The sequence below is a fragment of the Bufo gargarizans genome, chromosome 3 (genome assembly GCF_014858855.1).
Source record: "Bufo gargarizans isolate SCDJY-AF-19 chromosome 3, ASM1485885v1, whole genome shotgun sequence".
NCBI classification, from domain to species: Eukaryota; Metazoa; Chordata; class Amphibia; order Anura; family Bufonidae; genus Bufo; species Bufo gargarizans.
The window spans coordinates 479,915,055-479,940,260 of NC_058082.1; the positions used below are offsets into that span (position 1 = coordinate 479,915,055).

General features: G+C 41.3%; 1 protein-coding gene across 1 annotated transcript in view; it reads right to left on the bottom strand.

The window, feature by feature from the left end:
• The window catches only part of SLC6A4 (solute carrier family 6 member 4), a 112,044-nt gene extending 95,532 nt beyond the window's left edge, over nt 1-16,512 (bottom strand). Inside the window, exon 1 of the mRNA XM_044283789.1 lies at nt 16,381-16,512. The gene's annotated coding sequence lies outside the window, so the exon portion shown is untranslated. The remainder of the gene's footprint in view (nt 1-16,380) is intronic.
• Nucleotides 16,513-25,206: the final 8,694 nt, after the last annotated feature.

Here is a 25,206-nt window from a genome sequence, read left to right on the forward strand (position 1 = left end):
GTGCCCAGGGTGGAGCTTCAATGTGAAGTACTCTCTGCATTGAGCTGCTTCACAGCCACTTCCCTCTGCTCTGACAGCTGTAGTGGTCTCCAGGTTGGATGCAATAGATGTGTCACGGCCTATGGTGTGCGTAGTGACATTTTCCTTCACTTGGTTGCCTGTGACTGCGTTTGGTGTTGTATGCATGTGGTGGCAGTGTCTCGGCCTTCTGGCTGATCCCCAGGACATGGTTGCCACGCATGCCGTTGCCCGCGGCAAAAGGTGAAGTGTGTTTATGTGTGTACTTCCCCTTTAAGTTGCCGTCTTCCCTTGCATTGTGTTGGAAGGGTTAACTTCCTTCCTAGTGTGTGTGCACTGGGTGTGTCTGTGTGTGGGTGTGGCTACATGGGCTATAAAGCCTCAGTTTAGATCAGTAGTCTGAGGGGTACGTCAGCCATGGCAAGCTGGAGTCATCCTCCTGTGTTATACCATCTGCCAGTGGGGGCCACCCTTGTGGTCATAGGTTCATGTATGGTGTTGTGAAGATGTTGCTTTGCTCTCTTTATTTATTGCAGCATATGGTTTCCTGGGTTCCGGTGTGATGCGTGTTGTGTGCTGTGTCCTTTGTGTTGTTGTAGACAGCAGCACTTGTACATGGGTTCCAGGCTGTGTGTCTGTGGCAGGTAGGTGTGGTTCTAGTTTCACTTACCTGCCATTGCCATATGTCTGTTTATGTTTCCCCTTTCTTTATAGCTTGGCCAGTGAGACTCCTGTTCGTCCGTATCCAGGAGGAACAGGTAGTCTTACCCTGCTCCTAGTCCAGGGCCACCCTGAGGGCGAGTAGGAATATTAGGTTCCAGAGTATGAGCCCTCCTACCACCAGGGTCGGCTCATACGGCTAGGAGACAGGGTCAGAATTAGGGATGGATAGGAGGTGACCTGCTCCCTGATTCCTGTCCTGGTCTTGCATCGACCATCCATCTTCTGGCATCGCACGGCTGAGGGTTTTCCCCATCCTCAGCCGTAACAAGATGTCACTACACAGGGGAGGGGCTGTGAAGCAGCTCAATGCAGAGATGACGCACAATAAAACTCCGTACTGAGCACTTGATGGAGCAAAATCTGGAAGAATAAAACTTTATATTCGCACTACTCCTGATGAGATAAGCTCCAGAAAAGCTATGTTTGTCATGCTCTCCCTGACCCTTCTTAGTGCTATCTACAGTATAGCATGGTCTAAAGTGCTGAGAGATTCCCTTTAACCATTTCCCTTCAAAGGACGTATTTCATATTTCCGTGCAGAGTGGTAATTCAGTAGCTAAGGATATATTTTCTATGTCCTTGCTACTGATGGCTGGATCTCAAGATGTGCAACAGCTAGAGATTCAAGCCAGGACTTATTTTAAAACTTACAATCTCAGCTTTAAAACAAGACCACAGTAAAAGCTGCATATACCTGCAACTTTCACTCCCATCCCAAATGCTAAGTGCTCCAGAAATTGTGAGCTTTAAAACAAGACCTGGCTGTATTGTTAGTCTGCATAGGGAAGGAGTTGGGGGGGGGGGGGGGGAAGGGGTCAGTGAGGGACATGCTGTCAGGCTACACAGGGATAGATATAGATTGCCTCTCCTTGTGTAATTGCACATGTCCCAAGGGGATGGTAACATGGACTTCTGTGCATGTTGTCAACCCCTTTAAACCACACCCAAACATCAATAAAGTTTACTATTTACACTGTCCCTATCCTATCCATACTCAACTATATACAGACTGCTTCTCAAGTGATACCTGTTACATGCTGCTGTAATAGCAAAATATTTATCACTAGAGAGGAATCTAATTTATTGCAGATGCAAAGATTTTCATCAAAGACATTTTTGCTCATTGACAATCTTTTCAATTATTACAGTTATTGTTTATCAGAGAGGTTTAATATAGGTTTTTTTGTCTGTCCATATTATGGATCAGTACCTCCCCTGGTTCATCACAACCAGAGATATGGGGCTTTAACTCATTTTCTGTGTTGTAGCCATAAAATAGGAGTAACAAAGCAGCCATGTTATACCCGTCTGAAAGTGGTGTCACTTAATACATTATTAGGTTTAAGAATCTATCATTTTTAGTTAGAATTACAGTTAAGAGTATAAGAGAATAGATACTGTACTACATAATTCCCAATACTTGCATGCAAACATTGGTTGGTGCATTCCTGCATTTTTTGAATTTCTTTAATACATGCAGCATTGAATATAGAGGTATGTATGAACTCCTCACATCTTACTGTTTTTTGCAGATTATATTTTATTTGAATAAGGACTTAAATAGTACAAATTACAGAGTGCACAGTATTTTTTTTGTGATTAGAAGCTGTGTATCATGTACAGTATACATTTTTATATAGTAGGATAGTTGGATGATAATATATTACATGGCCTCTGTTCAAGTGTTTTTAAGAGCACAAGCTCTTGTTGAACTATAGACTTGTGGTATATATGAGATTTGCATACCTTAATATACAGTATTCCATTTATCTTATTTTTATGGGTAGATCTCTGCTTGGATGTGAGTTTTTCACAAATTTAGAGCTCATGCACACGGCCGTTACTTGCCTGTTCCGTGCATTGGTGAACGCAGTTTGCAATCCCAAATGCACGGGCAACATCCATGCGGATGCCGTAGACGGATCCAGACCCAATAAACTTGAATGGGTCAGTGATATATGCACCACATCTCGTAAAAATAAACGTTCAACATACGACTAAGGCTTAAATTAACTTGCACATATTGTCATATAATCATCGTAACTGGAAGGACAAAAGAATCTGGTTTTAAGCTGGAAATCAGTAAAAAAAAATAACAACCTATAAAATACACAGATTACTGCCCTTGAAAAGTAATGGAAGATGCGGTGTGGAACAGAGGCACGGAACCCCACAGAAGCATTATGGTGCAGAGGCACGGAGAGAAACTCCACTGAAGCACTCCGTAGTGCTTCTGTGGGGTTCCGTGCCTCTGTTCCACACCGCATCTTCCGTTACTTTTCAAAGGCAGTAATCTGTGTATTTTATAGGTTGTAAAATTTTTTTTTTACTGATTTCTAGCTTAAAACCAGATTTTTTTGTCCTTCCAGTTACGATGATTTTATGAAGATATGTGCAAGTAAATTTAAGCCTTAGTGGTATGTTGAATAGTATGTGGTGCATATATCTTTCTGCTTGGATTACACTTTACCCAATAATATCAACTTTAATGCAATTGTTATGAAAAACACTTTGACACAAAGTTGCATGAAGGTCTCTGTGTGTATAAAGTTCTCAGTGGCATTTTGACAATATGCCGGATGTCCATTTTCAGAAAATATATGAGTATAGGGGTTAGTATGATTTTTTTTATTTAGCAATTTAGGTTTTATTTGTATGTCCTGGCTATCAGAGGTGCAAAATGTCCAAACAGCCCTGGCAGTGAAAGGGTAAATGTAAAGTGTAGTAAACATTTTATTTTATTTTTTTACAAAACTATGTTATTCCAGATTTACAATATTACTAGTGTTAAAGGACCCTCACACATACACTACATATCTGTGAATCTCATCTTTTTTTTCCATGTACCTCTATGTGTGTTTTCAATTTTATGGTCATTTACCCTCTTAAATTCTTTTTTTAAACATTTTAGACTTAAACTAACAAAACTATACATTGCGGTGATTTTTTTTTTATATATATAGTTGAAGCGTTCCCATCAGTGATGCCTCAGTCTCTCAGCTGAAAGGAAAAACCCTTCACGTCACTGTCATTCATTCTCTGATCATCAGTGAACTTCTTCCTACTTGGTTCCTCGAAGCCTTGTTTTTTCATCCCCCTGGCAGCACAGTTTAGGTCCCGGTGACTAACAAAATTACTACGCAGCAATTGAATTTGCCATGTTGAGATCGAAAGCAGAAGGCACATTAGGGCCTTGTATAAAAATATCCTGCATTTGTCATTTCACATAACTAGAAACATAAAATAAGAGATATTACTTGGGATGAAATATGTTACTGTAAAGCTGTTTTCATACTACACTTTCCACAATCAAGTCAAATTTGGGTTTTCCGTAGTGTTTAAGGGCTTTTATAATTTATTTTCCTAATTTACATTGAAGTTGTTTAGTCATTAAAGCGTCTCCTTGTAGTAATAACTTCCTTATGCCCAGGGACATGTATATGTATATAAGTACAATATATCTTATAGTTTCCACTATATTACATATTTTTGTTCTACAAGTAATAATATCTAAATAAGGATACATTCACGTGACCGGATGTATTTTGCGGTCTGCAAAACACGGATCCACAAAATGCAGACGCATTAAAATCAATGGGTCCGCGAGCCATCCGCAAAAAATGCATATGGGACGCGATCCAAAGTTACAGCCGTGCGCTTGAGGCCTTATTTATAAACAGTGTGCAGGATCTTCTAAGCTCCCCCTAGTGGTACCTGTGAGTTCTTACTGATATAAATATACGTATAATCAGCATAGATAGACCTATTGTTATGTAGAAATTTGGACTTTATTTAGAAAATTGTTTTTGAAGGGTGGGCATTCACTGTCTTCTCACACACTGCTCCTAGAAGAACTCAGTTGCGAATTGGGGAGGGTTTTCATGTCATGTTTCAAGCTTTGCTTACTTCTGTGCTCTCGGTGTAGATTCTGCTAAAAATGGCAGACAAAATAGTGCAGCTATGCTGGGCCCCATGACAGAGACTCAACAGACCCAATTATAATCAAATAGGTCTTTGGGATCACTGCCTAATAGGACGGTAAAAAAATTATTCTAAATACTTATTAAAACTTGGCTAATCCCTCTCTAGATAAAGTGAGATAGGCAGTTAGGATATCACTTGAATGAGGGTTTAAATGGGTTTGTAGAACCCTAATGCGATGGGCTAATAGTACACTGCTTATGGATGTCCGCAGTGATCACACAGCCACCCGTACACGTATCCCACACCGTTAGGGTTGACAATGAGCTGTGCTGTTGTTGTGTGTAGTAAAAGCCACAGTTATGCCACCACCTAACGCCGATACCAAACCTGAAAAACAGAGATTGTATGGTTGGTATCAGACTTTACAGATGCAAAGGGAGAGACGGGAACACCTGCACCTAAATTACTCTGTGATAAAATGGGTCTTTGGAGCACAGTTCGTGTCCATCATGCAATGGATTTTGTGCTTTCATTATATTTTTTTGTTGTTCTGCTACTATAATGGAGCAGAATGACAAGATGGAAGAAGGTGGTGTACCTCATGGGCAATGAATTTGTATTAAGCAAATTCACATGTGCCTGGCGAAAGGGCAATTATCAGAAGGGAACCGTTCCTTCCCGATAATTGCCTGCTCATCAGTGGAAGAAGGAGCTGCATTTACATGTAGCGATCACCTCCACTGTATGGGGATGAATGATGGCTACTGGCATCGCTCGTCCTAATACAGATTCATTGTTACGGGGCAGCAGATGCCTGTTCACGCAGAACAATCTGCTGCCCAGAAATGATGATTTAATGTGCTGCATCAGTGACTAATTAACCCTATAAACGAGAGTTTTGCTTGTCCATCAAGTGATCAGCAGCACATGCCTATTATTGGGAAAGAGTGTTCCTACTAATGTTCATTCCTGATTATCACCCCGGCAATTGTGCTGTGTAAATCTGCCTCTGCAGACGGGAATTAGCAGATAAAGTAAGAGCAGTGATGCTTTCTAGCACATGATATACTACAAAGGAGACAAAACATGCACGGAAATTGACATGAAGATTGGTCGCGCAGCACATGATCAGGTAATTCCTGTTTTTGCGTATTAAGAAAATACATCAAACTAATTGCTACTGATTGGATTAGTTTAAAGGACAGTTGCATAAGCAGTCTCTAATATAGCAAATGCATTATAAAAGAAAAAGAACATCTAGATGATAATGTCCATTATGAGGGGAATTAAAGCGGCATTAACCAGCGTCTGCTATAAAGTTAAGGCTAATTGAGGCCTGGCACTATTCCATACGCAAGTGGAGTTTATGAGTCTCTAATAGATATTATAACATTTAGAAACTTCTAATGAGGTATTTTTACTAATCGTTTTAGATTTATTAATTGAGCATATTGGAAACAGTTATTGGAGTCACTTCTTAAGAAACCGCAGATATTCCTCTATAAAAGTACCTAATGATACGTCCTACCTACATTACATATACACATACAATTTCTAAACATATAGTATTTCATTTGGTATGATTTTCATTGGAATTGTTTATGATAGACATATATGTCATTGGTAGAATTTGGAATGCAATACATGCCATAAAGAATTTATAATGTATGATTAATTCCTGTTGCTTATATAGCAACAACATATTCTACAATGCAGTACAGAGACTTTTGTCTTTCACATTCGTCCCTATCCCCAGGCTCGCAATCTAATTTTCGTATGTCAGACACACACGATGGCCAGTTAAATAGGAAGCAAAAAAAAAACACATCAGTTTGTTATTTTGGACTGTGAGAGGAAACCGTAGGACCTGAAAGAATCCTGCAGAAACATGGGGACAGCATACTGTATAAACTTCACACTGATTTTAAATGGTTATATTATAGGTGTTAGCAATTAGAATGGAGTTTAAAGGCTATGGACAAAATTAAGTGACTTTCTAAACAGTCATCAATGAAACAATTTACTTCTGCACAGTGTGTTTAAGTCCTTTGCTTAGCTGGTGGTGGTGCTGAGTCTGACATAAATCTGTCAGAGATCTCCTCCTGTTTCTAAAGACTGTCTCTGCTCTCCCACTCCGTTCTCTCAGTGAAAGAGATACCAGCATCAGAGGGAGTTGGTTGTACAAGGCAGATCAGAAAGTGGAGGGGGATAAAAGCATCCAAGAAGGTTAGCTCTCACCGGCTATAAATAAGAAGGAAAACACAAACAAGGCAGTTTGCAGGGGAAGAATCACACAGGATTGCTTGTTTGCTTCACTGTTAGGCGCAGGCACAGTACAGCAGAGAAGGTGCCTGGCCAATGGATACCCGCGCCGAACAGTGAAGCGAATGAGCAATTGCAAGACTTCAGGGCCAGGCGTCAGTACGTCTTCACTACTAGGCTCTTTCAGTCAAAGTGGAAGGGGTGAATCTGTGAAGGAAAAGAGAGGAGCCTCTGGTGCAGCGAGTTACCACCCTTGTTGCACTCAGGGTCTAATTAGCCTTAAAACAAACAGCCTAATTTCTCCACAACTGGATTACTGATGGAAATAGCACCAACAGCATTAGAATGTTTTGACAAGCATGAATCTGGCATGTAAGATAATTTTAATAGAGACCTATGTGGTGATAGATTTTTAACTAAGAGAAAAGTGCACTTTTTGACTCTAGCAACCAATTGTGGTTCAATTTTTCTTAGCATATGAAAACTGGACTTTGATTGGTTTGGCAGCAAGGCCACTTTTTCTGTAAGGCAGAGGCTTACTGTGCCCCAGGCTTAGTTCTGCACTACCATACTGTAGACAGTAATATCGACAAAAGACATAAGCCCATCTAGTTCAAACTATCAACCTACAGTAAAAGCAATGCAACCTCCTTGAGAAATAGATGTGCTGGGAACATAGAGGGGATGATTCCTGCCAGTGATCTGCGTTGCAGCAGATAAAATGCACAGTGACAGTAGCCTTAAAGAGCCACTGTACTTTCACACATTTCATTTCATTTAAATGAATAGAGAATTATGTAAATAGCTAATTTCTGAGTCACTTCCTTTAAAAATATGGCTGAATTCACCTGAAAAAAATAGCTGAGACCCTGAGACTGATAAAAGAACTGCTACACAGCTTTTGAAGATCACAGGAGGGTCCTGCATTTCTGTGTGAGCTATCCCTCCTTATCTGTTCTGTGAATTTCGGAGTTTAAAACAAGCATAGTCAGTGCTGGCGATTCCACTGGCAGCTGCTCACTGCTTGTGAGAGAAATGCATTTAACTGTGCAGCTGAAGAGGTGAATAATTAGGCTGAAAAAGACATTTGGGAATCCCCAAAAAAGACCTATTACAGTTATGATTGTACAAAGAATCACAGCCATTATGCAAACTTTTTTGAACACAGTTTGTAAGGCAAAAAAAAATAATGAGGTAGAAACCAAATTTTCCTCATCTAAGGAGAAAACATTCCTTTCTGACCCCAATAAGGTAATCAGAATAACTCTCTGGATCAACGACCCTTCTCCAAAATTCTAGAAACTATAACCTGTAATATTATTACACTCCAGAAATCCATCCAGTCCCCTCTTGAACTCTTTTAGTGAATTCACCATCACCACCTCCTCAGGCAGAGAGCTCCATAGTCTCACTGCTCTTACAGTAAAGAATCCTCTTCTGGGTTGATGTACAGTAAAAACCTATTTTCCTCTAGACGCAGAAGATGTCCCCTCGTCACTGTCACAGTCCTTGGTATAAATACATAATAGGAGAGTTCTCTGTATTGACCTTTGATATACACAGTTATTAGATCTCACCTCAGTCGTCTTTTATTCTACACCAACTAACCATAATTCTGGGTACTGTAGTCCATCCGTTCCATTTATTATTTTAGTTGCCCGCCTTTGAGCAAGCTCTGTTATTTTCGGTGGATAGATGCCGAAAATTGTACACAATACTCCATGTGCGGTCTAACTAGTGATTTGTAAACTGACAGAAATATGTTCTCATCATGTGCATCTATGCCCATTTTGATACACCCCATGATCTTATTTGCCTTCTCAGCAGCTGCCTGGTTGCTACAGTTAACTTGATTCCTATGGTCTTATCCACTGATGTAATTAGTTGGACATGGCCAATCCTTCATAAAGCCATGCTGCTTATTTTCATTGAGATACTCCAGGATAGCATCTCTTAGAAAAGCGTCAAACAGTTTACCGATGTTTACAGATGTTAGACTTACCGGCCTATAGTTTCCAATCTCAGTTTTTGACCCCTTTTTGAATATTGGCACCACATCTGCTAAGTGCCAATTCTGTGGAACGCTACCTGTTATTATAGAGTCTTTAAATATCCGAAATGAGGGTCTGCCTATTACATTACTTAATTCTCATAAGGGATGGGAGTGTTTACTATCCGGACAGATTGATTTTTTTTATTTTATTATTTTTAAGACACCACTGAACTTCTTCCTGGATCAGACAGTACGCATTTAAAGGGGTTCTCTCACTTCAGCAAATGGCATTTATCATGTAGCGAAAGTTAATTCAAGGCACTTACTAAAATGTATTGTGATTCTCCATATTGCCTTCTTTGCTGTATTCATTCTTCCATCACATTATCCACTGCTCTTATACAAGGGTTGCAACCACCCTGCAATCCATCAGCAGTGGTCATGTTTGCACACTACAGGAAAAGGTGGCGACCTCTCTGATGGTTAGGACCGCAGAAGTGCACATAAGCCATTACTTTTTCCTATAGTGTGCAAGCATGGCCACTGCTGCTGGATTGCAGGGAAACAGTTAGTTTATAATGCAATGGAAAATGAATCAAGCCAACCAAGGAAGCAATATGGACAATCACAATCCATTAGTAAGTGAATTGTATTAACTTTGTCTACATGATAAATGCCATTTGCTGAAGTGAGACAACCCAGTTAAAGGCGGATTGTACTTTATTGCTCTGCATTTCATTTTCCTCAGTGAGAAAAAATGTTTAATAAATTCTATTTATCCTCATCACCCTACACAACTCCTCCCTACTCACTCTTTAAATGGCCAAACTCTCATTGTAAAGTGTATGAACAAATACAATACTGTACTGTAATTATACACCAACGTTCTATACATTTCACACATAAACCATGCCAATTTATTGGAACCTACTACACTAATCATGACTAACTATAAGAGTCCATATAAATAGAAAAGAATAAAGTGAGAATAAATACACTTAATGTATTGCACAATATACACATAGATGGAAAAATTGAGGGAAACACAAGTTGCCATGGTAACAAAAGGTAAGCAAATAATAAGATTGTTAATATTACAAGATAAATAAAGATAAACCAAGATGTATAGTCTGAGTCAGTCTACATATGTAATGCTAAGTTGGAAAGATAGGCAAAAATAAATACATAACTGAGCAAAGTTGTCATTTCAGTACGGTATCTGTTGCATTCATGTAATGAAGAAATATTTCACTGTACTTTATGGAAAACCTTCTCAATTATGTTCACTCGAATAGTGGCTCATTACAGTATACTGCTGTATCAAGGTGTGTCCTCCTCTCTTTCCCTAGAGTATGCGTCCATAATGTGCCTGTCCCACATCTACATCAAGTAATCAGATGGTTTTACAAAAAAACATGAAACATAAACATGAACCTAAAGTAGCAGTCATATTAGTTTAAAAAGAAAATAAATATATATAAATATTCTTCAAATTCATCATAGCCCCACCTACCACTCAATGCCCTACACCTTACCCAAAGGCTGAGTGTGAGTCCCCATTTTTCGTCACTAACATTCACTCCAGTTGTATCAATTTTGAACAGCACTTTATTCCTTTCTTTCCAGTCTGTATAATTGCAACTTTGTTTTATGAATTCATAAATTACATTTCAAACCCTCTTTGCAGACCGATGATTGCTGCAAGTGCATCCCTTACAAGTAATCATTCAGAGTACACAGATAACCATCTTTTATACAGGGGTAACCAGCAAGTATCCAGGAATTTAAGCACCTTAATTCTTCATCTAAAACAATGGTATCGGAAGAAGACTTTATGGGTAAGGGGTAATGTTATGTCAACCATTAGAGAGTAATTTAACATTTAACTAATGGGTACAGCAATGAGCAGAAAATATGCCTCTTGGTGGGCCAATTAGTTGAAGTGTGGAATGCATTCTTTTGCAATATGAGACTTTTTTTCATCCTTGAACCTGCACTTGTGGTCTTGCATCTTAGGAATGCATATCTTACTGGGAACGAACACCTGTGCTACATGTATATTTTTGATTCATCATCTGGTGCACGTTTGGGCTCCAAACCTCTTTTCCACTTTTAGTTTGGTATGCATACTTCTTCACGTCTGAGCACGCATCTACATCTATTATAACTGAATACAGTTCTTGTAAATTTTCTTTATTTTGAATAAAGCCGAATACAGTTCTAACTGGTAAAACAGACTCAATGTGCTAAGATAAGGCAGAAATAATATCTTCAGCAGCACTCCATGCTGGGCATACAGAGGAACAAGGAGGCAGAGCATGGTGTGGAGGGAACGGGTCTGAGAGTTGCCAGGAGGGATTTGATAAGTGATTATGTAATTCTGTAGTTCACAAGAAGTCAGCAGCACAGGAGAGACTGATCTCCTCTCTACCCCGGACTGGCGGTCAGACCGTAAATAAATAAATTACACTGCTAGAATATTGCTGATGAGTCAGAATTATAAATCCCAAAATCCTGGAGTGCTAATAGATTTGTGGACCATAAAATATTGGATTTTAAATATTCCATTATTTTAAAGTGCGCCATTAGTTTTAATCTTTTCAAATGTCACAGAAACATGTCAGACGATAGAATAAGTTGCAAAGCCATATAATGAACTAAAACAAAAAACAAAAAGATGACAGCTGAGCTCACCCCAACTCATTCCTTGTCCAGCCCTCCTTCTTTACATACTGCGCAGAACCAAAAGCAGGGCCGGCCACCTGGTGAAGTCCAATATAGAAAGTTTGTGTTCTAGCAGAACTCCATAAAATTCCTTTATTTGTCACATGGAATAGGTTACATTAAAAACATTACAAAAACTAAGGTTTTTAATGTAACATATTCCATGTAACAAAAAAAGAACAGCACTTTCTATAAAGAACTGAAATTCTAAGGGGAGAGTGCAGTGTCGGACTGGGGTACCTACGGCCCACCAGAAAAATTCATTCTAGGGGCCCACTGTACAGCTACATACAAATATTAGCTGCTCATACAGTGGTACCAGCAGCAAGACTCTACAGAATGATTGATTATAGGGTACCCCACAGGTCCCTGTGGAAAGAGGATACTGTCCAGCATACCTCTGTACCTAGAAGTCATCTCAGCCAACTAATGCTTCTATAATAGTAAACTGGATAGTCTGTTAACCTATCCAATTTTTTATTGGCTTATTGAGGCGTTGTATGAAGCCTATCCATATGTAGTTTAGTCAGTCTACTGCATCATGTGCCACTTCTGTAGGGTGTGGGGGACTAGGGGCCCGCCGGGGGAGTCCCCTGTTCCCCTGTGGGCAAGTCCGAGCCTGGCAGAGTGAGTCTAGTAATTGTCAGCTCATGGAACCCCACTGATGGCGTCTTTTCACACATACTGATGACATCAGAGGATTGTTAAAAACGGAAGGTTTCTTACGCAGCTAAATACTTTTTGCATTTGAATTTATCGCCATTTTCAAACATTTCCGCCTGCTGGCGTGAATGGGAACATTCTTTACATCCAGAGGTAAACGCACAAGAAAATACCTAATGCTTCACAAAGCTTGCTCCAGTTGCATGCAGTCTAGCCAATCCTATGTGACATTTACACTGATCCCCCCCCCTAATATAAATGCAGGAGAGAAATGTATGCTGAGGATATGTTTAGATCTTGTCTGGACAGGATACTTATTTATTTATTTTAAGCACTTATATAGCGCTACTATATTCCGCAGCTCTTTACAGACATTAGCATCTAGCTGTCCCCAATGGAGCTCACAATCTAAGTTGGTCTTTGGAGTGTGGGAGGAAACAGGAGAGCCCAGAGGAAACCCACGGAAGCACAGGGAGAACATACAAACTCCATGCAGATGTTGTCCTTGGTCGGATTCAAGCGCTGCAAAGCACCAGTGCTAACCACTGAGTCACCGTTATATAGTAGCACACTCACACTCGGCTGTCATGAATATTAGATTTGCGTGGGGGTTTCAGTCCCTGAATGTAAACTGATATCCAACAGAAATCTTACAAATAGTGAAGACTTGATACACAACGTACCGTATATTAGATAGTTGCAGAACATTTCGTTATATAGTAATTAACCATTTCTATTAACCCATAAATCCCCCATTAAAGGAATACCGTAAGACAAATGTGAACCTGTAACCCTCCTATAGTTGTTATTTATTGGTATTATATAGTTTTTAGCTAGTTAACAAAAATTTCAAGTAGAAGAAATCGTTACTCAAAGAATAGGCTAAAAACTAAGAAAACATGAACATAAGGACCATTAAACCTAGTATAGTCTTATTTTAACTTAAAAATGCCTTAATCACTTCTCCTATTGAGGAGCTTTTATTGCTCAATAAGCATTGTCTTTTGGCAAAAACATCTAAATGTGGGGGTCACATTATCACACCCATGGTGGTTAGGTAGTCAGATGTGCAATGAATATACTTATCTATACTAGCGTCATGACTTTTATTTGTTTCAAACAGCTGTACCATACCCTGATAGATCTGATTTAGGGTGGCTGTACACCTTAGACTGCTCATTTCCTTCCAAGCCCTCCATACAAACGGTGTGATTAACTTCATGTGTTCTTAATAGGGAGTGGGGAAGTGCTCCTGCCAGACAGCCATGAAAAGACGGGGTTGGGCATGCTGAAATCTAGCATGATCATTCTTTCCTCTGATCTGCTGTCGGGAGAGTTGGGAGACCCCCATACACATCGGTTGGCTGTCTGGTCCTGCTGAAATCAATGTGTTCGGCTAATGTTCATATAAGGTGCGGGGGCAGCATTATAAAGAGATTTTTAGGTTTCCAAAAGATATGATATATAAAATAGTGTTGCAGGGTGAGTTCTTGTAGCCTACAAAAATAGCAGAACCCCTACCATAAAGAGGAAGGCTATAGTGTGAACAGAAACAAAGTGAGTGCCATCTCGCCTTATGCAATTTCAAGGATTACCCAAAGTCTGTGTGGAAAACCCTGCTGCATAGGGAGGAGAGCATGTTATAGTGCACTCCCCTTGAGATCGAAAATATCCACAATCAGTTTGGCTTGGATTTTATTAATTTACCAAAACATATTTGTAATCCATTCACTACAAGAAAGTGCATGACAGTAGGAAATGCTAGAAAAAGAGAGGTGACAACAATGGATTTACCAGCCAAGTTTTAAACAGCTCCAGATGGAGGCGATCTACTCTACAATGATACAAGGAGTAAATCAGGTTATCTCTACAGACCCGGACAAGCTGCAGTTTTCCAGGTGTTAAAGCAAATAGCAGTTCCACTGACTAGACTGGCACGCTGACATTTGTAGTTCCACACAGCTGAGTCAAAGATTTCGACTACATTTAAATGACTGGATCCATTTTATCGGCCGCAAACCACGGATCTGCAAAATATGGATACTGGTCGTGTGTATCTGACGCTTTCCAGGGGCCCTGTTATAGTAATGCCTATTCTTGTCTGCACAACGGACAAGAATATGGCAAGTTCTCTAATTGGCAGAAAGGCACACAGTACATGGATGATATACGTGGGCTGTCTATTTTTTGCCGCCTCGTAGAAATGAATGAGTACACGTGTGATCCGATAAAATTGCGGATCGCACGCGGACCCAAAATATGGTCGTGTGAATGAAGCCTTATTATTTACATGCTGCAATAAATAATTGGCTGATCCTAGCTTTTCCTGTGTCTTGAAATGGGACCAGGAAGTAGAGACCTACAGAGACCCATTACCGGCAATGGACAGTTTTTTTTATTTATTTTTTTAACCCAAACTGAGTCCTTTGAAATGCCCATTTAGATGTTTGGAAGAGAGCTGCAAACTGGACAGACAATGCGTCCTGTAGTAATCTACCCCACGCATATGATCATACGGGTGGCTCAGTAAGCACTGGGGATCATAGGTATGAATCTGACCAAGGACAACATCTGCTTGGATTTTGTATGTTCTCCCCGTGTTTGCGTGGGTTTCCTCCGGGTTCTCCGGTTTCCTCCCACACTCCAAAGACATACTGATAGAGGTCTTAGATTGTGAGCTCCTCTGCGGATGATGATGTCTTTAAAGCGCTGCAGAATATGTCAGCGCTATATAAGTGAGTAAAATAAAATGATAAATGTCACAATCACATAGTTTGCAACACAAGGGTCCAGGAAGATGAGATCACCTGTTAATCTTTTGCTAATATCCGATGTACATGAGTGAAAGATGACATAAGCAATCTCTACAGGTCACTGACAACGTTTACTTGTCCCTGTAGGACCGCTATTTTGAAGGAAACAACTATCAAGGCTACAAAGCCATCTATCCATCAATATCCCATTGTTTTATAGCAATCCGTCAGTTTTAACTTTATTTTTTGTTATTACACATTATATAAATCTCTGGATTAAAACCCTGGAAATGACTGTTCTCTTTATTCCTGGCACAGTAAAGGATTCAGAGATCTATCTACTAATGGGGATTAGATCAAGGACTCCACAAGTGCTACTTTTGGACGTTTGATAAAACATTGATAACATTGGAGTATCACTATGAAATCAGGTTGTATCAGAAAATATATTTAATAAAAACCAGTTCTTCAGTCTGGGGCACACGTTACATCTGTTCATTGAATATCTGGGTGGATGTTACTATGTCAGTATAATGCCTTCCATGACGCTCTCCATATACCATTTATTACACTCTGTTACTGACCCACCACTAGGAAGACGACTGCCAAAAGATGAATCAAGTTGTAAAACCCATGAAAAACTGCAGGCAGTGCTTTATAAAAGGCAGGGAAGCTTCATTACAAGCAGTGGTAGAAAGTTACTGTAAATCAAACTGAAATATATTGGGACCTGGCAATGCACTGGAGATGTTAGTAGTCGGTCAGCCTATCCAAGGAGCCAATTTTGTAGAGTCTAATCAATATGTGTCATAGACATTAAAGATAGATAGATAGATAGATAGATAGTCCTAACAGTCTTTAATCATAGCAGACACTGAGCATGTCCTGTCTCATATATACTTAAGCCAAGTAACAATCCAGTAAAAATGAATCCTTTAGATTGTAAGCTCTGTAGGGCTAAAGGTCGCATCTTCTTTAATCCTGGTATTTTGTATTTTAGGCAACAATGTTTCAAGTATTGCAAAACAGAATATACTCACACCATACGAATACAAATATTATTATTAATATATAGAATTATATACAATAATATAATAAAGCAATAACACAATACATTGCTCCCTCCAGGCAGATGAACCATCCTGCAGATCTGAGTGTGTTTTTGACATGTGGTCACAATATAAAGTACTTTCAGACTAAGAACACTTTAGTAAAAAAAAGCACACACAACTTCTAAGGATAAAACTTGCGCATCTACTAATAACCATAAAAAAAAAACACAAATAAGAAGTGAAAGCACATGCATAGGTCCATGGTTACCTGAAGAGTGGAGGAGCAGCAGAGTCTGGAGGTATCACAGTCTTCTTGGGAGGAGACACAGTCTCCTGTTCTCACCTGCTGGCTGAGCTCTCAGCTGCTCAGTGCAGTGCTCAGCATCCTGCACAGCTTTTGTACACCAAACCCCCCTCACATGGTCTGATTTGCAGATAAATCTACTGCCAAAGGGCTCTTTAAGACATCTTAACGTCACTTTCAGGCAAGTAAACTTGTGTATACTCCAGTTGTGACTCACAAGCGCCCTCTCTGGGTGGCTCTGCGTATTACACAACACAGGTCAAAAGCTGGTTAGGCACCTAAGCAAATCTTAGTAAATGGCAGGTGTAATTATATTAATACAAGTGACTGTAAAGCATTTATCCTGTACGTAAATATAATATTTATGAATGCATCTGATAAAAAAGACATCAAGGTTTTTGAAATTTCTTTGCTGGTAACATTAACATTTCTTAAAGGGAAAGTTCCTTAAAATGAATGGCCTATAATCCATATTAGATCAGTGGGAATCTGACTCTTGAGCCCCAACTGATCAGCTGTGTGAATAGACCCCAGCCGGTCAGCTCCATACTTTTTTGGTAGTGCCATTGACTTGAATAGGACAAAGTTGTAATAGTGTAGCATGGCCGCTATTAAAAGTATGGAACTGCATCTGGCGAACAATCACAGGGACCTGGTGCATGCAGAAGCAGCATGGCTCCTTCAAATCGGCGAAGGTGCCAAGAGCCAGAACGTGACCTATCGGATCAGTGATACAATTTAGAGTGCAGTACGGCAGGCCTGGGGGTATCTGCAAAGTTTGGTTTGTTATGCAATGTTTTCAATGTTAATGCTATGTACTACACACTCAGTTGTTCCAGCATGAGCCAGACAAGGCCAGAGTTAACAATCCTGTCTTGGCCCTCTCTGGAGCTCAGGGTGTGGGCTGGATCCACCCCCTATCTCCAGAAGATTCCAGTCAGAGTAACTGAAGAGAGGGGGAGTTAGGGAGCAGTCTGAATGTGCTTCTCTCCCATATACTGCAGCTCCAGGCCCTGGAGCCTAGGCCACCTCCACAAGCTCCAGGAGATGCAAGCAAGCAAAAACTAAAGAAGAAGGATCTGCATGGCTTCAACAAGAGTGAGGCAGCAAGCTGACCCAGCTTAAGGTGATCAAGACCCTACTGCAACAGAGGGATAACATGTTTTTACACCCGATGCACCCTAAAATAGTGGATACTACAGCCACAGTTGCCAGAGCACAGCTGCTGTATTCATCTGCTTCGCTCATGCTGGGACATCTGGGAGGACTTTGCATTGCATACAATCTACTGCTGGATGTACTACTACTTCAGTCCTGCATACAGTAAAGAGAGACTCTTGTTAAGTTTAATCTAGCCTGGTCTCTGACTACCTTAACACCACATTCTGGCCATTGCATCTCCTAAACGTGCCCCTTCTAGGACCCACGTAGACATTAACACCATGGGCATCCCTGAACCACTATCAGGTAGGAAACTCAGGGAAAACAAGGTGCCCCTTCTTTACTGCATAAACACCAGTGAGCAATGGCCTGAGAGAATACACCATGACACATTATCATCGGGGCCACCACAACGCTAATCCTCGGCTCTGGCTCCTCAGTGGCTCATTTCAAAAGCAGCTCAAAACTGATCACAAGATAATTACTTCATAAGACTAACAGCAGTAAATGTTATAAAATAGTGGACTCAACGGTCTTCTGCCATACGGTCAGGCATCACCTCTGCAGAGGTCCTGTGGATGTATGACATGTCATCACTGCAGGAATGGTAAGCAAAAACCAGCAGGGACGACCAGAGCGCTGCCACTGGAGTGGTGAGGGGTTTAGCATGTGAGTAACCTTCGTTTGATTATTTTCATTTAGTTTCATTTGGAAATCTCCCTAACAACCCCTTATTGATGAGACCACCTTCTTTCATTCTGCAACTTCTCCGATCATGAATTGATTACCAGAGAATTTACTGGCGCGTCTATGTTGCGCAGGCGAAATGTAGTATCACAGTCTGATTTCAAGATGGGGATCCTGAGTTGAAGATCTCTGTTCTATAAGGTCCTTATGCCCTATATGGTACAAATCTGAGAATAAAGTAAATAGTAAATAATACAACTAAACCAGTGATGAGCCTACTCAGCCATATCTACCTAAGACTTACAGTTGCCAAATAACCTTCACACAATGAAGAACATCTGTCAGCATGATCAACCCTATTAAACCAGGCACACTGCCCGTTAGGGTTGACCATGGTGAGTGATATGACCCCTCTCAAGCAATCTGTAGTTTATTTCATATGCTAATGAGGCATTTATTGCACCGAGGGGTAGGCCTAGCCCCTCAGAGAACCACTTCACCACCGCCTTTCCCCCTTCCCTACGGCTTGAGTAACAGGGCCAGGCATCCTCATTGTCTTCCTGCCTGGCCCTGTAAGCCTGCACATGGGCCGAATAGTGTTCATTCCGTGCATAAGCAGTATGCCTTGGCTATCTCCAGTGCTGAGATCCAAACTGTGCATGAGCTGATGCCATTCCGATCGTAGCATTGGCTGAGATGTACTGCGCATGCACTGTTTAAATATGAATCACCGCACGTGTAAGGTTAAACGGCCAGGGAGGAAGACAGTGAGAAAGCCTGGCCCTGTCACTCACAGGAGCAGGGAGTGGCTAAGGGAGAAAGGAGGTGGTCAAGAGTTACTTTGAGGGGTTAGGCCCATCCCTTGGTGCTCTGAACACCTTTTAGCATATGAAATAACCTGCAGATTTCTCAAAAACGGAGCCATGGATTTCAACAAGAGAGAGGTCCAGGGGCGGACTGGGAACTTAAAGTGACCCTGGAAATAAAACTAAAAGTGGCCCTATATTGTAGGTGGGTCCAATTGACAGAAAGCGGGACAACACAAGTAGGCAGGGCAGGGGCATAACTAGAAGTGACTGGGCCCCACAGCAAATATTTGTAAGGGCCCCTCCAGCTTCGCACCTCCCTCCTCCTGTGTAAACCCCACTCCTTTGGCACAGTGTAGCGGTATACTGTATATTGTGTGGCACAGTGTAGAGGTATACTGTATATTGTGGGGCACAGTGTAGCGGTATACTGTATATTGGGTGGCACAGTGTAGGCTATATGTGTATAACAAACATATTTCATATGAAAACTTACAGTTACTTGGCCCTTGGGGGTCTCGGACACCACTTCCACACTTTGGCCGGGGGCTCGGCGGAGCTGATGTTGTGCTTTATCCTAATGAGAAAGATTTCATAATAAGGATTTGGAGAAGGGGCAGAGGGATAGCAGAGCAGGGAGAGGCTGGTGCTGCTACTAGAGGGTCATACCATGGGGGAGTAATAAAGCCCACCATAATGCCCCCCCAGTAGTAATAATTCTCCTTATAATGTGACAGTGCAAAAATACCCCCTTGTAATGCCCCTAGTTGAGCTAATGTCCCCATAGTGCCCCCATAATGTGCCAGTATAAAATACCCCTATATAGTGCCCCCAGTAAATTCCCCCATAGTGCTCCTCTCCCCCCTTCCTGCTAGTGCCCCCCATAATGTACCAGTATAAAATGCCCCATATATAGTGCCCCAGTAGATGCCCATTAGTGTCCGGCCTCTGAGTGCCTCTCTCCTTCCCACCCCCCATGTGCCAGTATCATAGTGCCAAACCCACCCATGTGCCAGTATCAAGTGCCAACCCCCCCACACATGCCAGTATCAAGTGCCTCTCTCCTCCCCCCCATGTCCCAGTATCATAGTGCCATCTCCCCCCCCCCCCCACAAAAAAAGTGCCAGTATCAAGTGCCTCTCTCCTTCCCCCCATGTGCCAGTATCAGGTGCCAACCCCTCTCCCCCCATGTGCCAGTATCAGGTGCCAACCCCCCCTCCCCCCCAGGTGCCAGTATCAGGTGCCAACCCCCCTCCCCCCATGTGCCAGTATCAAGTGCCTCCCGCTCCTCCCAGGGCAGTAACAGTCGGGTATAAAAAAAAAAAAAAAAAAACACTTATACTTACCTCCCTGTCAGCGATGCAATGCAGCCTCTTCCTGTATGTCCATATATGGAGTCAGTGCTTGTATTTCAGAAAAGTTTCTGCTGGGATTCGAACCCACAACCTTCTGTATCAGAGGCAAAGCACCTAACCACACGGCCATAAGAGCTGCCTTGCTGCTGACTTCTACTGTTATAGCTGGCTAAGTGTACATCGATACACATGACAGCTGCTCATATATAGCAGAGCTGAGTGTGCTGGGACAGCTGTCATATAGAGATATAGCAGTGCTGGGTGTGTTGGGGCAGCTGTCATGTGTATAGATGTACACTTAGCCAGCTATAACAGTAGAAGTCTGATATTTTTTCAATCAGTTGCAATGCAGCCTTTATGGCTGTGTGGGTAAATGCTTTGCCACTGATACATTGGAGGTTGTGGGTTTGAATCCCAGACACTTTAGGAGACAGTAAGATTAGATCACATTAGCAAGGGGGCCTGGTCAGCCGCCGCTGCAGCTGTTAAGGGGCCCTGAACATTAAGACAAGAATCGATATTTAACTAACTTGAAAATAAACTGTCACACGCGCTGCCGGACCTCGAAGCAGCTGCTTCCCCGGTAGTTACGCCACTGAGGCAGGGCCAGCAATACCATAGTGCAGAACACTATACCACCACAGTGCAGCACAAAATACTGCCACCTGCGCAACAGTATTCAACTGAGGATGAGGATACAGTTGAATTCAGGAGAGCACCTACGGTTGCTGGCCAGGGGCATAGGAGAGAATCAGATCATTATGTACATAGCTGGTGGATGTGAAGAATGCTTGGGTGCCCCCCAAGGCACCGGTCTATGACCAATCCACCCCTGGAGGGGTCGTTTCACTCAGCATGATCAACCCTAACCGGCAGTATGTCTGGCTGATGCTCTTTAAAGGAGCTGTCTCATGAAGAGAACCCATTTTAAATAGAAGCTGCTGGCCCAGCAGTTACAGTACCTGATTGCTGTGGATCCTGCACTGGAAATTCACATGTTCAGGATTTGTTTTTAGATTCTCTTCAAATCCACTATAATCCTGCATCCAGTGCAAGTGAATGGGGCATTTCATGCAGCACAGAAAATCCAGGCAGATTTTTGTCCGTGCCTTGTAAAGAAAAAACAATCTGCAAGAAAACTGAACATGATCACTCCTCACAGATTCCACATGGAAAATCCTCGGGTTAACCCCAAGCAGATATGTCCCATTGAATTGGGTGGGAGAAATCAAACAACACAGAAAGCAGAAAGATGCTATGTGCCAAAATATATGAGACGCATGAAACACAGAATCACAGACCACGTTACCATGTGCTTACCATATGTTTTGTCGCATAACGTCCGTTATGATTTATTTTTGGGTATGTGGTATTATTCCAGCCAAAATGTTTTTAACTATTTAAATTATCCCACTAAGGTTATCCCATAATTAATGTAAAAAATGAAAACCAGACATCATATAGAACATGACAATCTATTTCTAACAAAGCTAGAACCAGCCCTTCATTTGGATCCAGAGATCTCCCATCCATTGCTCCAATTGCTGTGCTAGATTTATTTCAAGCTGGAAGGTCGGGTGGATGTGTCCTTTCTCAGGGGATGTGTCCTTTCTTTGGATCATGTCCTTTCTCTGGAGTGTCCTTTCTCAGGGGTGTGTACTTTTTCAGGGGATGTGTCCTTTCTGGTGCAGCTCTCTCCCTGTAACTGTCATAGCGGTTAACAGTAGATATAGCTGGTGGCAATTGAAGGATGGAACCGGGCATGTGCGTCCACCTCAGTCAGGTGGGCAGAGAAAAAGGAAAAAAAAAACAGCAGGAGGCACCATACAGACGCATTGTATTGAATAACTGAGTGGCTACACGAAATTTTTAATTACATGCAATTACAAAAGTATTCATATCCAGGAGCTGCTTTAAAAAATGTAGAATATTTTTTGTGGGACAACCCCTTTAATCCCTATTTGAATCGACTGGAACGTGTGCAATAGTTTAGGAGCAGGAATGAGCCTTGGATTTCTGCAGCAGATCCTCTTGTAAATACAAATTGGATTTGAAATAAGAAAATCGGCTATGTGTGAACATACCTTTATATGCCAGTTATTCAGATAAATGCCCAAACATAAAATACACGGATGGTCCATGAAGGCAACAGCCATTTTTTCATAGCAGCCCTCGATTTCAGTCCTAAGAAGTCTATGATGTAGAAGAGTTCTTGTCATGAGACAGCATGTTAAATATCGTCCAGCATTTCTTAATTTTGTAAGAGATGCTTCAGAAGGAGCCAACAAAATATGGAGCGTTCTTGATGAAAGATAAAAGTTAAAAGGATTTAATTTGCATAAAAAGAAACAGTTACAAAGTTTAGGAAGAGAAAAATATAAAGTACAGCAGATGAATCTCAAAAGGTAACAAGCAAGCAATAAACCAATTTAAAATTAGTGAAAAACAGTAATTCCTTAAAGTAACGTGTATGTGTGAATGTGTGTGTGTAGAGAGCAACAGGTGTCTTGTCAAAGAATGCTCTGCCAATGTCATGAGACAAAGCCTTTTTATAGGTTGACTCTCCATAGAGTTACATTGTATCCTAAATTTACCATTATAACAGACATATATGGTTAACAAGTAAAACCCCTTACATCATGATTTTGTAAATATTCCTTTTTTGTAAAGCTAATAATGATATGCTGAGTTAGGAGGATTCCTAACCTTTCTAAATACTATTGTCGTCTCAAGAACGGTCAAAATTGACACTTCACACAAGTGCTGACCTTTCATGGTCCTTAAAATACCCTATCCTACTAAAAAGTGTTAGTATGTTATTTTACACAGCGCCTTTGATAACTTTGTACATGTTGTGCACTTAGATTTTGGGTTCTGAAGGGATTGCACTTGCAGCGTCCCACTGTAGAGCAGTGGTACTCTGCAAAAGGGGTTAAAAATTTATTTTGTGTGGCATATGCATTTGCTGTATTAATTGCATGCAAGATGTTAATGGGCCGTATTCACATTCACCAGATGGGGCTGGTGTCTCCCTCTCCTAATAGAGGGGGGGTTTGAGAAGATCAGTCTAATCCATACCAGTCCGGCTTTTAGGGCAGAGAGGACAGAGCATATGTCGAGTAAGAAAGCTGAAATAGAAAATTAGGCACCAACCAGAGGAAGGCCCAAAAAGAACTGTGCATACTCAGAAAGAAGGACAGATGTAAAATAGAAGAGTAGTGAGAAGTTCCTTGGAGAGTTGCTGTCTGAACAGGACCACTGAGTCCCCATTGCCACGTGTTGAGAAGTTTAAAGTCTTATGGGGCCTGGACACACTTGAAGAGCAGATAGATCACCTGCATAGGAGAAACTATCCACATAACGCAGATTACATTTTGGAAGCGTACATCGTAAGTACGGAAACCTGTCGTCAGGCGTTAGGGTCCGTCCTGAGGTTGCATTGCAGAAAGAGAAGTGGTACACCCTATGCTTGGATGCTTGTGTAAGATTCAGCTAGAGAAGTGAAATATGAGGAGGAATACATTAAAGAGACATCTTGGTCTATTAACTACCTTTGCAGCCAAATAACCTGTAATCTGTGGAAAGTCCACTTGTGTAGCATCTGCCCGTCCATACATGTTGAAAATGGTAACTGATGTGCTTGAACTTGGATCTTCAGTAAAGAACTGTTCTACTGTACAACTACTACTGTACAACTACTATACAACTGCCTCATCAGTGGCTGCAAGAGGGCCCTGCCTTGCATCTCACAATTCCTCTTCATCAAGGGAACCCCAAACCACCATCAGGCAGGAGAACCCCAACACCAGGGTATGCCCTAAAGGGAAGTAAGGTGCCCCCCTCCCATCACTGCTCTGTCCAGCGGAGGGTCAGAGTAAGTGCCAGCTGCAAGCACAATTCTTGCTACTATCACCCCTCTTCTCTCCTCTGTTCTCCTCCTAGGATCTCTGCACACTGATCTCTGCACACTGATCTCTGCACACCTGATTGAGCATCAGCGCCATAGCAATACAAAGCAAAATACAATATTACTATAGCGTTACTACAGTCACATTACATCTATGGCATAAAATATTGCACGTCTGTTTCTCTTTGACAGCTGTAATAATTCTGAGACTCAGGGATGCAGATAGTTTTTTTGTCTGGTGTGGAGAGAGTAAGTTAATTTCCTGTCAAGACAATGTAGGTCTCACTAGGGCAAGGATATCTCAGAAGGTAACATTCTCCTGCATTCAGATTGTGCATTGAAATGGCATGATTCCAATCTGCTTATCAACTGATATGTGTTGGTTTTACCATTGGCCCAAAAACCTGTTTGTTCATTTTGTGTAATGTTTTAGTATACAGTAATATAGTATACAAAAATGATCAAATTCACACCTATTTTTGATTTATTAGCATATATTAATTTATATACTTTGGGTGGAAATTCTGTTTGTGACTATCATCTATAATTTTTTCTGACAGTTCAAACCAGATGTTTTCAGGTTTTTTATTCTTTTTACTGAACACAATTATGGGGGCCACCATATTTTTACATTTAGAAAAAAGCTTTACAGCAGCCACCATGGGCCATAGATGCAATGGACAGGAGGGGACCTCACTGACTTCTATGGGAGAGTTTTCTAGGCATGCCTTGTGATCTGCGCAGAGGTCACGAGGGAGGAGATAAGCTGTGATATCACCTTTGTGAATACTGGATCCTAACAAAATAATAGCAAAGACAGGTGCACTCTGCGGTCTTACTAAACCCTCAAACTGATTTTGAAATTGAGAGATTA